This window comes from Aotus nancymaae, unplaced genomic scaffold, assembly GCF_030222135.1.
Source record: "Aotus nancymaae isolate 86718 unplaced genomic scaffold, 86718_ANA_hifiasm-v0.15.2.pri h1tg000141l, whole genome shotgun sequence".
In the NCBI taxonomy this organism is placed as follows: domain Eukaryota; kingdom Metazoa; phylum Chordata; class Mammalia; order Primates; family Aotidae; genus Aotus; species Aotus nancymaae.
In genome coordinates, this window is record NW_026988556.1 from 1,905,963 (window position 1) to 1,922,100 (window position 16,138).

A 16,138-nucleotide genomic window follows, 5' to 3' on the forward strand; every position below is an offset into this window, starting at 1 on the left:
CCTCTTAGCCAGCAAGGGGAGCTGAAACGGGGAGACAGGCCAGGAGATTCCCAGGCAAAAAAGTGCCACGAATCTCAGAGGCGCGGTTTCAGCCAGCGCAGCAGCTCCCGGTGCAGAGTAAACGAGACGGTGTCCCCTCTTAGCCAGCAAGGGGAGCTGAAACAGGGAGCCAGGCCAGGAGATTCCTGGGCAAAAAAGTGCCATGAATCTCAGAGCTGCAGTTTCAGCCAGCGCAGTGGGTCGCCACACGGGAAATCACACAGATCCTGGCGCCTATTCAACAGGCGACCAGGTCACCTGGTAGAGAGCCGACCGTTCAACTAAAAAACAAAAGGCTCTGAGGCAGGGAGCCAGGTGACCAGGCCCGGCCGGTCCCACCCTCACAAAAACAAAAACAAAAACAAAAAAACAGCAATTGGAAACGCTCTGGGTTGAGACTTTCGCAGTAAGCACAACTGAACCCGGTACGGTGCAGCTCTGTGGAGGAGGGGCGTCTGCCATTACGGAGGAAGCCTGCAGTTCCTGAGGCAACCTGCCGTTGCCAAGGCAACCCGCCATTACAGAGAGAGTCCATCACTACCGAGGTGGGCCAACATAGTGGAAGCAGTTCTAACTACACCCACAAGAACAGGACTGCAGGAAAGTTCACATGGCAGCTGGGCAGAGCCCACAGCAGCTCAGCGAAGCCTCTGCAGGCTGAGAGTGACTAGGCTGCCTCCTTGTGGGCAGGGAAAAAGGCAGCAGCACAGCGGAAACTCATAAAGCCCTAACTCCCTGGGACAGTACACCTGATGAAAAAAAAAAGGGGGGTTTATGAGTTCTGCTGCTGCAGACTTAAACTTACCAAAATCAGAAACTCAGCAACTACAAAGTCAACAGGTGGATAAATCCACAAAGATGGGAAGAAACCAGCACAAAAAGGATGAAAACACCCGAAACGAGAACACCTCTCCTCCTACAAGGGAGCACAACTCCTCACCAGCAAGGGAACAAGACTGGATGGAGAATGAGTGTGATGAAATGACAGAATCAGCCTTCAGAAAGTGGATAATAAGAAACTTCCATGATCTAAAAGAACATGTTCTAACCCAAGGGAAAGAAACTAAGAACCTTAAAAAAAGACTTGACGAAATGCTAACGAGAATGGACAACTTAGAGAGGAATATGAGTGAATTGATGGAGCTGAAAAACACAACACGAGAACTTCGTGAAGCATGCACAAGTTTCAACAGCCGAATTGACCAAGCAGAAGAAAAGATATCAGAGGTCGAAGATCAACTCAATGAAATAAAACGAGAAGGCAAGATTAGAAAAAACAGGGTAAAAAGGAATGAACAAAGTCAACAAGAAATATGGGACTATGTGAAAAGACCTAATCTACGTTTGATAGGGGTACCTGAATGTGACGAAGAGAATGAATCCAAGATGGAACATGCTCTTCAGGATATTATCCAGGAAAACTTCCCCAACCTAGCAAGGCAGGCCAATATTCAAGTCCAGGAAATACAGAGAACACCACAAAGACATTCCTCTAGAAGAGCAACCTCAAGGCACATAATCGTCAGATTCACCAGGGTTGAAATGAAGGAGAAAATACTAAGGGCAGCCAGAGAGAAAGGTCGGCTTACCCACAAAGGGAAGCCCATCAGACTCACAGCAGATCTCTCAGCAGAAACCCTACAAGCTAGAAGAGAGTGGGGGCTGATATTCAACATCCTTAAAGAAAAGAACTTTCAACCCAGAATTTCATATCCAGCCAAACTAAGCTTCATAAGTGAAGGAAAAATAAAATCCTTTGTGAACAAGCAAGTACTCAGAGATTTCATCACCACCAGACCAGCTTTACAAGAGCTCCTGAAAGAGGCACTACACATAGAAAAGAACAACCAGTACCAGCCACTCCAAAAACACACCAAATGGTAAAGAGCATCAACACAATGAAGAATTTGCATCAACCAATGGGAAAAACAGCCAGCTAGCATCAAAATGACAGGATCAAATTCACACATAACAATATTAACCCTAAATGTAAATGGACTAAATGCCCCGATCAAAAGACACAGACTGGCAAATTGGATAAAAAGCCAAAACCCATCAGTGTGCTGTATCCAGGAAACCCATCTCACATGCAAGGATACACAAAGGCTCAAAATAAAGGGATGGAGGAAGATTTACCAAGCAAATGGAGAGCAAAAAAAAGCAGGAGTGGCAATTCTCATCTCTGATAAAATAGACTTTAAAGCAACAAAGATCAAAAGAGACAAAGAAGGACATTACATAATGGTAAAAGGATCAATGCAACAAGAAGAGCTAACGATCCTAAATATATATGCACCTAATACAAGAGCACCCAGATACATAAGGCAAGTTCTTAAAGACTTACAAAGAGACTTAGACTCCCACACAATAATAGTGGGAGACTTCAACACACCATTGTCAGTATTAGACAGAACAACCAGACAGAAAATTAACAAAGATATCCAGGACTTGAACTCAGACCTGGAACAAGCAAGCCTAATAGACATTTACAGAACTGTCCACCCCAAATCCACAGAATATACGTTCTTCTCAGCACCACATCACACCTACTCTAAAATTGACCACATAATTGGAAGTAAATCACTCCTCAGCAAATGCAAAAGAACGGAAACCATAGCAAACAGTCTCTCAGACCACAGTGCAATCAAGTTAGAACTCAGAATTCAGAAACCAACCCAGAACCGCACAGCCTCATGGAAAATGAACAACTTTCTCCTGAATGTTGACTGGATAAACAATGAAATGAAGGCAGAAATAAAGATGTTCTTCGAAACCAACGAGAACGAAGACACCACATACCAGAATCTCTGGGACACATTTAAAGCAGTCTCCAAAGGAAAATATATAGCAATAAGTGCATACATGAGAAGAAAGGAGAGATATAAAATTGACACCCTATCATCAAATTGAAAGAGCTAGAGGAGCAAGATCAAAAAAACTCAAAACCTAGCAGAAGACAAGAAATAACTAAGATCAGAGCAGAATTGAAGGAGATAGAGACACGAAAAACCCTTCAAAAAATCAATAAATCCAGGAGCTGGTTTTTTGAAAAGATCAACAAAATAGACAGACCACTATCCAGACTAATAAAAAAGAAAAGAGAGAATAACCAAATAGATGCAATAAAAAATGATAAAGGGGATATCACCACAGATTCCACAGAAATTCAAACCATCATCAGAGATGATTACAAACAACTCTATGCAGATAAACTAGAAAACCTGGAAGAAATGGATAAATTATTGGACAGTTGCCTCCTCCCAAGCCTAAACCAGGAAGAAGTCGAAACCCTGAACAGACCAATAACAAGGTCTGAAGTCCAGGCAGCAATTAAGAGCCTACCACCCCAAAAAAGCCCAGGTCCAGATGGATTCACAGCCGAATTCTACCAGACATGCAAAGAGGAACTGGTACCATTCATACTGAAACTATTCCAAATAATCCAAAAAGAGGGAATCCTTCCCAAATCATTTTATGAGACCAACATCATCCTGATACCAAAACCCGGTGGAGACTCAACAAGAAAAGAAAACTACAGGCCAATATCCATGATGAACATAGATGCAAAAATCTTCAATAAAATAATGGCAAGCCGATTACAACAGCCCATCAAAAAGCTTATCCACCATGATCAAGTAGGATTCATCCCGGGGATGCAAGGCTGGTTCAATATACACAAGTCTATAAATGTAATTCACCACATAAACAGAACCAAAGACAAAAACCACATGATTATCTCAATTGATGCAGAGAAGGCCTTCGACAAAATTCAGCAGCCCTTTATGCTAAAAACCCTCAATGAACTAGGTATTGACGGAAAGTATCTCAAAATAATAAAAGCTATTTATGACAAACCCACAGCCAATATCATACTGAATGGGCAAAAACTGGAAGCATTCCCTTTGAAATCTGGCACTAGTCAAGGATGCCCTCTCTCACCACTCCTATTCAATATAATACTGGAAGTTCTAGCCACAGCAATCAGGCAAGAAAAAGAAATGAAGAGTATTCAGTTAGGAAAGGAGGAAGTCAAATTGTCTCTATTTGCAGATGACATGATTGTATATCTAGAAGACCCCATCATCTCAGCCCAAAATCCCCTGAAACTGATAAGCAACTTCAGCAAAGTCTCAGAATACAAAATCAATGTGCAAAAATGACAAGCATTCCTATACACCAATAACAGACTTAAAGAGAGCCAAATCAAGAACGAACAGCCATTCACAATTGCTACAAAGAGAATAAAATACCTAGGAATGCAACTAACAAGGAACGTAAAGGACCTCTTCAAGGAGAACTACAAACCGCTGCTCAACGAAATAAGAGAGGACACAAACAGATGGAGAAACATTCCATGTTCACGGTTAGGAAGAATCAATATCGTGAAAATGGCCACACTGCCCAAAGTAACTTACAGATTCAACGCTATCCCCATCAAGCTACCAATGACCTTCTTCACAGAACTGGAAAAAACCACCTTAAACTTCATATGGAACCAAAAGAGAGCCCGCATAGCCAAGTCCATCCTAAGCAAAAAGAACAAAGTGGGAGGCATCACACTACTGGACATCAAACTCTACTACAAGTCTACAGTAATCAAAACAGCATGGTACTGGTACCAAAACAGAGATATAGACCAATGGAACAGAACAGAGGCCTCGGAGGCAACACAACATATCTACAACCATCCGATCTTTGACAAACCTGATAAAAACAAGCAATGAGGAAAGGATTCCCTGTTTAATAAATGGTGCTGGGAAAACTGGCTAGCCATATGCAGAAAGCAGAAACTGGACCCCTTCCTGACACCTTACACTAAAATTAACTCCAGATGGATTAAAGACTTAAACATAAGACCTAACACCATAAAAACCCTAGAAGAAAACCTAGGCAAAACCATTCAGGACATAGGTGTAGGCAAGGCCTTCATAACCAAAACACCAAAAGCATTGGCAACAAAAGCCAAAATAGACAAATGGGACCTAATCAAACTCCACAGCTTCTGTACAGTGAAAGAAACAGTCAATAGAGTGAATCGGCAACCAACAGAATGGGAAAAAATTTTTGCAGCCTACCCATCTGACAAAGGGCTGATATCCAGAATTTACAACGAACTAAAACAGATTTACAAGAAAAAAACAAACAAGCCCATTGAAAAATGGGCAAAGGATATGAACAGATACTTTACAAAGGAAGACATACATGAGGCCAGTAAGCCTATGAAAAAATGCTCATCATCACTGGTCATTAGAGAAATGCAAATCAAAACTACATTGAGATACCATCTCACGCCAGTTAGAATGGCAATGATTAAAAAATCTGGAGACCACAGATGCTGGAGAGGATGTGGAGAAATAGGAATACTTTTACACTGTTGGTGGGAGTGTAAATTAGTTCAACCATTGTCGAAGACAGTGTGGTGATTCCTCAAGGACCTAGAAATAGAAATTCCATTTGACCCAGCAATCCCATTACTGGGTATATAACCAAAGGATTATAAATCATTCTACTATAAGGACACATGCACACGAATGTTCATTGCAGCACAGTTTACAATAGCAAAGACCTGGAACCAAACCAAATGCCCATCAATGATAGACTGGACAGGAAAAATGTGGCACATATACAGCATGGAATATTATGCAGTCATCAAAAACGATGAGTTCATGTCCTTTGTATGGACATGGATGAACCTGGAAACCACCATTCTCAGCAAACTGACACAAGAACACAAAATCAAACATTGCATGTTCTCACTCATAGACGGGTGTTGAACAATGGGAACACATGGACACAGGGAGGGGAGCACTATACACTGGGGTGTGCTGGAGGGAGTGGGGGGGGACAGCCGGGGGTGGGAAGTTGGGGAGACATAGCATGGGGAGAAATGCCACATATAGGTGAAGGGGAGGAAGGCAGCAAATCACACTGCCACGTATGCACCTATGCAACAATCTTGCATGTTTTTCACATGTACCCCAAAACCTAAAATGCAATTAAAAAATAAAATCTAGTGTATTAGAAGAAAAAAAAAAAAAAAACCAAAGCTGGCAGCATCATGCTACCTGACTTCAAACTACAGTACAAGACTACAGTAATCAAAATAGCATGGTACTGGTACCAAAATGGAGATATAGACCAGTGGAACAGAACAGAGGACTTGGAAGCAATGCCACATATCTACAACCATCTGATCTTTGACAAACTTGACAAAAACAAACAATGGGGAAAGGATTCCCTACTTAATAAATGGTGTTGGGAAAACTGGCTAGCCATATGCAGGAAGCTGAAACTGGATCCCTTCCTTACACCTTACACAAAAATTAATTCCATATGAATTAAAGATTTAAACATAAGACGCAACAGCATAAAAACCCTAGAACAAAACCTAGGCAAAACCATTCAGGACACAGGCATAGGCAAGTACTTCATGACTAAAACATCAAAAGCAGTGGAAACAAAAGCCAAAATAGACAAATGGGATCTAATTAAACTTAAGAGCTTCTGCATAGCAGAAGAAACAATCATTAGAGTGAACCAGCAACCAAAAGAATGGGAAAAAAATTTTGCAAGCTACCTATCTGACAAAGGGCTAATAACCAGAATCTATGAAGAACTTAAACAAATTTACAAGAAAAAAACAACCCTATCAAAAAGTAGACAAAGGATATGAACAGACACTTTTCAAAAGAAGACATTTATTCAGCCAACAAACATATGAAAGAATGCTTATCACCACTGGTCATTAGAGAAATGCAAATCAAAACCTCATTGAGATACCATCTCATGCCAGTTAGAATGGTGATCATTAAAAAAATCAGGAGACAACAGATGCTGGAGAGGATGTGGAGAAGTAGGAATACTTTTACAGTGTTCATGGGAGTGTAAATTAGTATAATCATTGTGGAAGACAGTGTGGTGATTCCTCAAGGATCTAGAACTAGAAATACCATTTGACTCAGCAATCCCATTACTAGATATATACCCACAGGATTACAAAACATTCAATTGTAAAGACCCATGAACAGGAATATTTATTGTGGCACTGTTTACAATAGTGAATTCTTGGAACCAACCCAAATGCCCATCAAAGATAGACTGGATAAGGAAAATGTGGCACATATACACCATAGAATACTATGCAGCCATAAAAAAGAATGAGTTCCTGTCCTTTGCAGGGACACGGCTGAAGCTGGAAACCATCATTCTCAGCAAATTGACACAGAACAGAAAAACCAAACAGCGCATGTTCTCACTCATAGTGCATGTTGAACAATGAGAACACATGGACAAAGGGAGGGGAACATCACACAGGTGGGCCTGTCAGGGGTGGGGGCCTAGGGGAGGGATAGCAGGGGGTGGGAGGATTGGGGAGGGATAACATTAGAAGAAATATCTAATGTAGATGACGGGGTGTTGGATGCAGCAAACCACCATGGCATGTGTATACCTATGTAACAAACCTGCATGATCTATATGTGTACCTCAGAACTTAAAGTATAATAAAAAGAAAAAAAGAAAAAAGAAAAAAAAAGACTCAGTTTCAGATTTTTGAAATTCAAGGGACATAACAACCAAATACAATGCCTGATCTTGGACTTGATCCCTGGCCAAATCAGCTGGAAGCTACTTTACTTAGGGAATTTTGAGCATGGAATAAGTGTATATATTAAGGAATTGCTATTGGGGGAGGTGATGCTATTTTCATTCTGTAGAAACATGTTTTAGAGATGCATATTGAATTATTTAACAAGAATGGAATGTGTAATTTACTGTAACATACTTCAGTGTAATAAAGAATAAGGAGTTGAAAGAAAAACATAACAATAGTTCAGGTGTGCCTTCCTGCCAGGTGAGGGAGAGCCTTTAAAAGAGGTGTAGCCATCAAGAACACAGACGTTTTATTTTCACTGTCTGGGTCTGCCTCTCAGCACTGCCTCGTGAAGTATCACCATCTCAGTTATCGCCCCTTCCTTATTGGAGACAATGAACCATCCCTACCCCTGTGGCAGGCCCTCTCCTGGAGGAAAAGCAGAACAATAGGAGAGTAGGTTTCCCAAACTGCTTCACTCCACAAACGTTTTCCAAGCCATTTGTGAATGGCCTTAATAAGACTGGAAATGTGTCTCCTAGAAAGATCTAGGCTTGGGGGCAGGCACCAGAATAAAACAACTGTCGGAGAGAGATCCAAGATGGCCGCTTAGGAGGAACTCGGGAAAGCAGCTCTGAGAGAAAGCACAGAGGGTGAGTGGACGCCGTATTTCCAGACTGACTTTTACTGCCCACAGACCAGGAGATTCACACGCAGAGAAACCACACGGGTCGCTAGCGCTGCTGGCGCCGCTGGCTTGAACGGCGCAGCCGCTGGGCCGGCACCCTGAGGCAACGGCTCACTGTACAAAGTGAGAGAGTCTGAGTCCCCTATAAGCCAGCAAGGGGAGCTGAAACGGGGAGCCAGGCCAGCGCCACGAATCTCAGAGCCGCGGCTTTAGCCAACGCAGCGGCTCCGGAGGCAGATCAGATGAGACGGTGTCCCCTCTTACCCAGCAAGAAGACCTGAAACACAACTGAAACCGGGACGGTCCAGCTCTGTGGAGGAGGGGCGTTCTCCATAGGCACCCTGCTGTTCCCAGGGCAATCTAACAAGGCAATCCGCCACTACAGAGACTCCGTCACTACAGGGGCAGGCCAACATCGCGGAAGCAGTTCTAACTACACCCAGAAGTTCACACGGAAGCTGGGTGGAGCCCACAGCAGCTTAGCGAAGCCTCTGCAACCTGAGTGTGACTAGGCTGCCACCTTGTGGGCAGGGAAAACAGCAACCGCACAGGGGAACATCATAAAACCGTAACTCCCTGGGACAGAACACCTGGGGGGAAGAGCAGGGGGTTTATGAGTTCTGCCACAGCAGACTTAAAATTACCAAAATCAGAAAGACAACATCTACAAAGTCAACAGGTGGATAAATCCACAAAGATGGGAAGAAACCAGCGCAAAAAGGATGAAAACACCCAAAACCAGAACACTTCTCCTCCTACAAGGGATCACAACTCCTCACCAGCAAGGGAACAAGACTGGATGGAGAATGAGTGTGATGAAATGACAGAATCAGCTTTCAGAAAGTGGATAATAAGAAACTTCCGTGAGCTAAAAGAACATGTTCTAACCCAATGCAAAGAAACTAAGAACCTTGAAAAAAGACTTGACGAAATGCTAACAAGAATGGACAACTTAGAGAGGAATATGAGCGAATTGATGGAGCTGAAAAACACAACACGAGAACTTCGTGAAGCATGCACAAGTTTCAACAGCCGAATTGACCAAGCAGAAGAAAGGATATCAGAGGTCGAAGATCAACTCAATGAAATAAAACGAAAAGGCAAGATTAGAGAAAACAGGGTAAAAAGGAATGAACAAAGTCAACAAGAAATATGGGACTATGTGAAAAGACCTAATCTACGTTTGATAGGTGTACCTGAATGTGATGAAGAGAATGCATCCAAGCTGGAAAACACTCTTCAGGATATTATCCAGGAAAACTTCCCCAACCTAACAAGGCAGGCCAAGATTCAAGTCCAGGAAATACAGAGAACACCACAAAGATACTCCTCTAGAAGAGCAACCCCAAGACACATAATCATCAGATTCACCAGGGTTGAAATGAAGGAGAAAATACTAAGGGCAGCCAGAGAGAAAGGTCGGGTTACCCACAAAGGGAAGCCCATCAGACTCACTGCAGATCTCTCAGCAGAAACCCTACAGGCCAGAAGAGAGTGGGGGCCGATATTCAACATCCTTAAGGAAAAGAACTTTCAACCCAGAATTTCGTATCCAGCCAAACTAAGCTTCATAAGTGAAGGAAAAATAAAATCCTTTGTGAACAAGCAAGAACTCAGAGAGTTCATCACCACCAGACCAGCTCTACAAGAGCTCCTGAAGGAGGCACTACACATAGAAAAGAACAACCAGTACCAGCCACTCCAAAAACACATGAAAAGGTAAAGAGCATCAACACAATGAAGAATCTGCATCAACCAAAGGGCAAAACAGCCACCTAGCACCAAAATGACAGGATCGAATTCACACATAACAATATTAACCCTAAATGTAAACGGACTAAATGCCCCAATCAAAAGACACAGACTGGCAAATTGGATAAAAAGCCAAAACCCATCAGTGTGCTGTATCCAGGAAACCCATCTCGCATGCAAGGATACACAAAGGCTCAAAATAAAGGGATGGAGGAAGATTTACCAAGCAACTGGAGAGCAAAAAAAAGCAGGAGTTGCAATTCTCATCTCTGATAAAATAGACTTTAAAGCAACAAAGATCAAAAGAGACAAAGAAGGACATTACATAATGGTAAAAGGATCAATGCAGCAAGAAGAGCTAACGATCCTAAATATATATGCACCTAATACAGGAGCACCCAGATACATAAGGCAAGTTCTTAAAGACTTACAAAGAGACTTAGACTCCCACACAATAATAGTGGGAGACTTCAACACACCATTGTCAATATTAGACAGATCAACGAGACAGAAAATTAACAAGGATATCCAGGACTTGAACTCAGACCTGGAACAAGCAAACCTAATAGACATTTACAGAACTCTCCACCCCAAATCCACAGAATATACATTCTTCTCAGCACCACATCACACCTACTCTAAAATTGACCACATAATTGGAAGTAAATCACTCCTCAGCAAATGCAAAAGAACGGAAACCATAACAAACAGTCTCTCAGACCACAGTGCAATCAAGTTAGAACTCAGAATTCAGAAACCAACCCAGAACCGCACAGCCTCATGGAAAATGAACAACTTTCTCCTGAATGTTGACTGGATAAACAATGAAATGAAGGCAGAAATAAAGACGTTCTTCGAAACCAACGAGAATGAAGACACCACATACCAGAATCTCTGGGACACATTTAAAGCAGTCTCTAGAGGAAAATATATAGCAATTAGTGCCCACATGAGAAGAAAGGAGAGATCTAAAATTGACACCCTATCGTCAAAATTGAAAGAGCTAGAGGAGCAAGATCAAAAAAACTCAAAACCTAGCAGAAGACAAGAAATAACTAAGATCAAAGCAGAATTGAAGGAGATAGAGACACGAAAAACCCTTCAAAAAATCAATAAATCCAGGAGCTGGTTTTTTGAAAAGATCAACAAAATAGACAGACCACTAGCCAGACTAATAAAAAAGAAAAGAGAGAATAATCAAATAGATGCAATAAAAAATGACAAAGGGGATATCACCACAGATTCCACAGAAATTCAAACCATCATCAGAGATTATTACAAACAACTCTATGCACATAAATTAGAAAACCTGGAGGAAATGGATAAATTCCTGGACAGCTGCCTCCTCCCAAGCCTAAACCAGGAAGAAGTCGAAACCCTGAATAGACCAATAACAAGGTCTGAAGTCGAGGCAGCAATTAAGAGCCTACCACCCAAAAAAAGCCTAGGTCCAGATGGGTTCACAGCCGAATTCTACCAGACATACAAAGAGGAACTGATACCATTCATACTGAAACTATTCCAAATAATCCAAAAAGAGGGAATCCTTCCCAAATCATTTTATGAGACCAACATCATCCTAATACCAAAACCTGGCAGAGACTCAACAAGAAAAGAAAACTACAGGCCAATATCCATGATGAACATAGATGCAAAAATCTTCAATAAAATAATGGCAAGCCGATTACAACAGCACATCAAAAAGCTTATCCACCATGATCAAGTAGGATTCATCCCAGGGATGCAAGGCTGGTTCAATATACGCAAGTCTATAAATGTAATTCACCACATAAACAGAACCAAAGACAAAAACCACATGATTATCTCAATTGATGCAGAGAAGGCCTTCGACAAAATTCAACAGCCCTTTATGCTAAAAACCCTCAATAAACTAGGTATCGATGGAACGTATCTCAAAATAATAAAAGCTATTTACGACAAACCGACAGCCAATATCATACTGAACGGGCAAAAACTGGAAGCATTCCCTTTGAAATCTGGCACTAGACAAGGATGCCCTCTCTCACCACTCCTATTCAATATAGTACTGGAAGTTCTAGCCAGAGCAATCAGGCAAGAAAAAGAAATAAAGGGTATTCAAGTAGGAAAGGAGGAAGTCAAATTGTCTCTATTTGCAGACGACATGATTGTATATCTAGAAGACCCCCTCATCTCAGCCCAAAAGCTCCTGAAACTGATAAGCAACTTCAGCAAAGTCTCAGGATACAAAATCAATGTGCAAAAATCACAAGCATTCCTATACACCAATAACAGACTTAAAGAGAGCCAAATCAAGAACGAACTGCCATTCACAATTGCTACAAAGAGAATAAAATACCTAGGAATGCAACTAACAAGGAATGAAAAGGACCTCTTCAAGGAGAACTACAAATCACTGCTCAACGAAATAAGAGAGGACACAAACAGATGGAGAAACATTCCATGTTCATGGTTAGGAAGAATTAATATCGTGAAAATGGCCATACTGCCCAAAGTAATATACAGATTCAATGCTATCCCCATCAAGCTACCAATGACCTTCTTCACAGAACTGGAAAAAACCACCTTAAACTTCATATGGAACCAAAAGAGAGCCCGCATAGCCAAGTCAACTCTAAGCAAAAAGAACAAAGCAGGAGGCATCACACTACCAGACATCAAACTCTACTACAAGGCTACAGTAATCAAAACAGCATGGTACTGGTACCAAAACAGAGATATAGACCAATGGAACAGAACAGAGGCGTCGGAGGCAACACAACATATCTACAACCACCCGATCTTTGACAAACCTGATAAAAACAAGCAATGGGGAAAGGATTCCCTGTTCAATAAGTGGTGTTGGGAAAACTGGCTAGCCATATGCAGAAAGCAGAAACTGGACCCCTTCCTGACACCTTACACTAAAATTGACTCCAGATGGATTAAAGACTTAAACATAAGACCTAACACCATAAAATCACTAGAAGGAAACCTAGGCAAAACCATTCAGGACATAGGCGTAGGCAAGGACTTCACGACCAAAACACCAAAAGCATTGGCAACAAAAGCCAAAATAGACAAATGGGACCTAATCAAACTCCACAGCTTCTGCACAGCAAAAGAAACAGTCAATAGAGTGAATCGGCAACCAACAGAATGGGAAAAAATTTTTGCAGCCTACCCATCTGACAAAGGGCTGATATCCAGAATTTACAACGAGCTAAAAAAGATTTACAAGAAAAAAACAAACAAGCCCATTCAAAAGTGGGCGAAGGATATGAACAGATACTTTACAAAAGAAGACATACATGAGGCCAACAAGCATATGAAAAAATGCTCATCATCACTGGCCATTAGAGAAATGCAAATCAAAACTACATTGAGATACCATCTCACACCAGTTAGAATGGCAATCATTAAAAAATCTGGAGAAAACAGATGCTGGAGAGGATGTGGAGAAATAGGAACACTTTTACACTGTTGGTGGGAGTGTAAATTAGTTCAACCATTGTGGAAAACAGTGTGGCGATTCCTCAAGGACCTAGAAATAGAAATTCCATTTGACCCAGCAATCCCATTACTGGGCATATATCCAAAGGATTATAAATCGTTCTACTATAAGGACACATGCACACGAATGTTCATAGCAGCACAGTTTACAATAGCAAAGACCTGGAACCAACCCAAATGCCCATCGATGATAGACTGGACAGGAAAAATGTGGCACATATACACCATGGAATATTATGCAGCCATTAAAAACGAGGAGTTCGCGTCCTTTGTAGGGACATGGATGAACCTGGAAACCATCATTCTCAGCAAACTGACACAAGAACACAAAATCAAACACCACATGTTCTCACTCATAGGCGGGTGTTGAACAAGGAGAACAGATGGACACAGGGAGGGGAGCACTATACATGGGGGTCTGTTGTGGGGGAGTGGGGGGGACAGCGGGGGGGTGGGGAATTGGGGAGGGATATCATGGGGAGAAATGCCATATATGGGTGAAGGGGAGGAAGGCAGCAAATCACACTGCCACGTATGCACCTATGCAACAACCTTGCATGTTTTTCACATGTACCCCAAAACCTAAAATGCAATAAATAAATATTTAAAAAAAAAAAAAAAAAAAAAAAAAGAAAAACATAACAATATAAAGAGAAAATTAGTGCTGCTTCGTAGAGGAAAGTGTCAACATAATTATTTTTATATGTAAGAAAATAAAGCAAGCCCATGAAATAAAAGAGAATATGAAAGACATGCTTCATGTTTTAAAATAGCAAACAAATATACTTATTTTTATAATTTTCTGAGAACTTGCTTGCCTGAAATTTCACTTGGGTATTGTAGATTATCTTTTTTTTGTTAAAGATAATATTAGTGAAATAAAATTGTTTTCCCTTAGGTCTAATTTCATGAGTTGTTGATTCATACCCACCAGATCTTAATGTAGACCCAGAAGAGAAAAGAATAAGTTCCTGAGATAGAAAAACTTATGTAAACTTTATTTAATGGAATTGGTAAAGGTATCCATTCTTTTCAACTCCTTCCCATATGCAGGCCATATACTCTTAGCACTGATACAACTTTAAACAAAATGATAAGCTATTAGAAAGGAATGGCTTTCCATAATATCCTGAAATAAAATGCTAATACTGAATAAGGATAAAGGAAAAAAGTAATTCTATAGAAAATAACCTAGAAATTAATTAACTCTTGTCTTTTGTCAGGCCAACTATTTTGGGCTACTATTTCTGTCCCCAAAGACCACCAAATAGAAACCTAAAAGACAACAAATCTCAGTATTCCTATAAAAAGAATTAGTAAGTATAATTGGACAAGTTACTAGGTTCCTGAAGTTTAAGAGCTTGTAAATCAAGACTTTGATTTTCCTTGAAGAATATCTGGAACTTTTCAAATGTTGCTGCATAGATGCGGGCAGATTCAAATGCTGCCTGAATGGTTTCCTAAATGTTATAAATAAGTAGACAAATATGACCATATTTTAGTTAAGCAGAATTTAATTCAATATAATTAAACAGAAAAACCGACACAAGCATACATACTTTGTGCCCAATAGCATGTTTTGATTTGGGAAACATGAATGAAGGAAGGAAGGTATCATCCTTGATATCAGTAGCAATTTATGCATTCAAGAAGAAATTGCTATGAAATTTAAAAAAATTAATCTTTAAACCTGCCCCTTTTGAAGAATTATTTCTTATGACTGAAAGGAAACACACTTGTAATTTGTTTATGCTTCATGGTGAACTTACATATTGCTAGTAAACATCCGGCAAAGAGACAGTACCTGTTTATTTCCCAAACTGTATATCTTATGTCTTAAAGTGTTTTTGAGCAAGGACAAAACTGTTTAGCATGCCCACAAAATCACTTGCTGAATCTTCCTTCAAATCCTCTGCATTGGCCAGTCTCTTATTCCAAAATGTCCTTCATACTTTGCCATAGTAAAAACCTTTTCTTCATCTCTCTTAAACTTGGTTCTAACCCGTATTTCCCCACAAAGTTTTTTTAAACCAAGACAATGATTTCAGTCTGTTTAATAACTATGTCAAGATACATTATATGGTCAAAGTCTATGAAAGGCAGTTAGGATTTGCTTGCTGTTGGCCCACATCGACTTGACTGTGCTCCTTACCTTTTCCTTGTGCTTTCTACCAAGACTTGTAAATGCCTGCAATTTGTCCCAGGAGAACCAGAGGTGATCAATGTAATTACACAAATCCCAGAGTCATGCCTTATGGTAGTAGAAAGTCTAATTACACAGAATAGCACACACCCCATATATCTATATTTAGTTATTTGTTCATTTATTTTATTTTGATAGGCTTTTATGTAATCTTCCAGAATGTTTCTGCTGTTTCTTTCTTTATAATAAAAATGGAAAAAAATTGTATCAAGCTATGGGTCCTTTGAACTGACTAAATAGTGTCTCTGATATGTGATCATGCCAGTGCTGGAGACGATGTAAGTCTTGTAAATGGAAAGCCTCACCAATGTTCAAAATATTATTTCAAAATATTTTTATTTTGAAATAATGTATGATTCACAAGAGAGATACT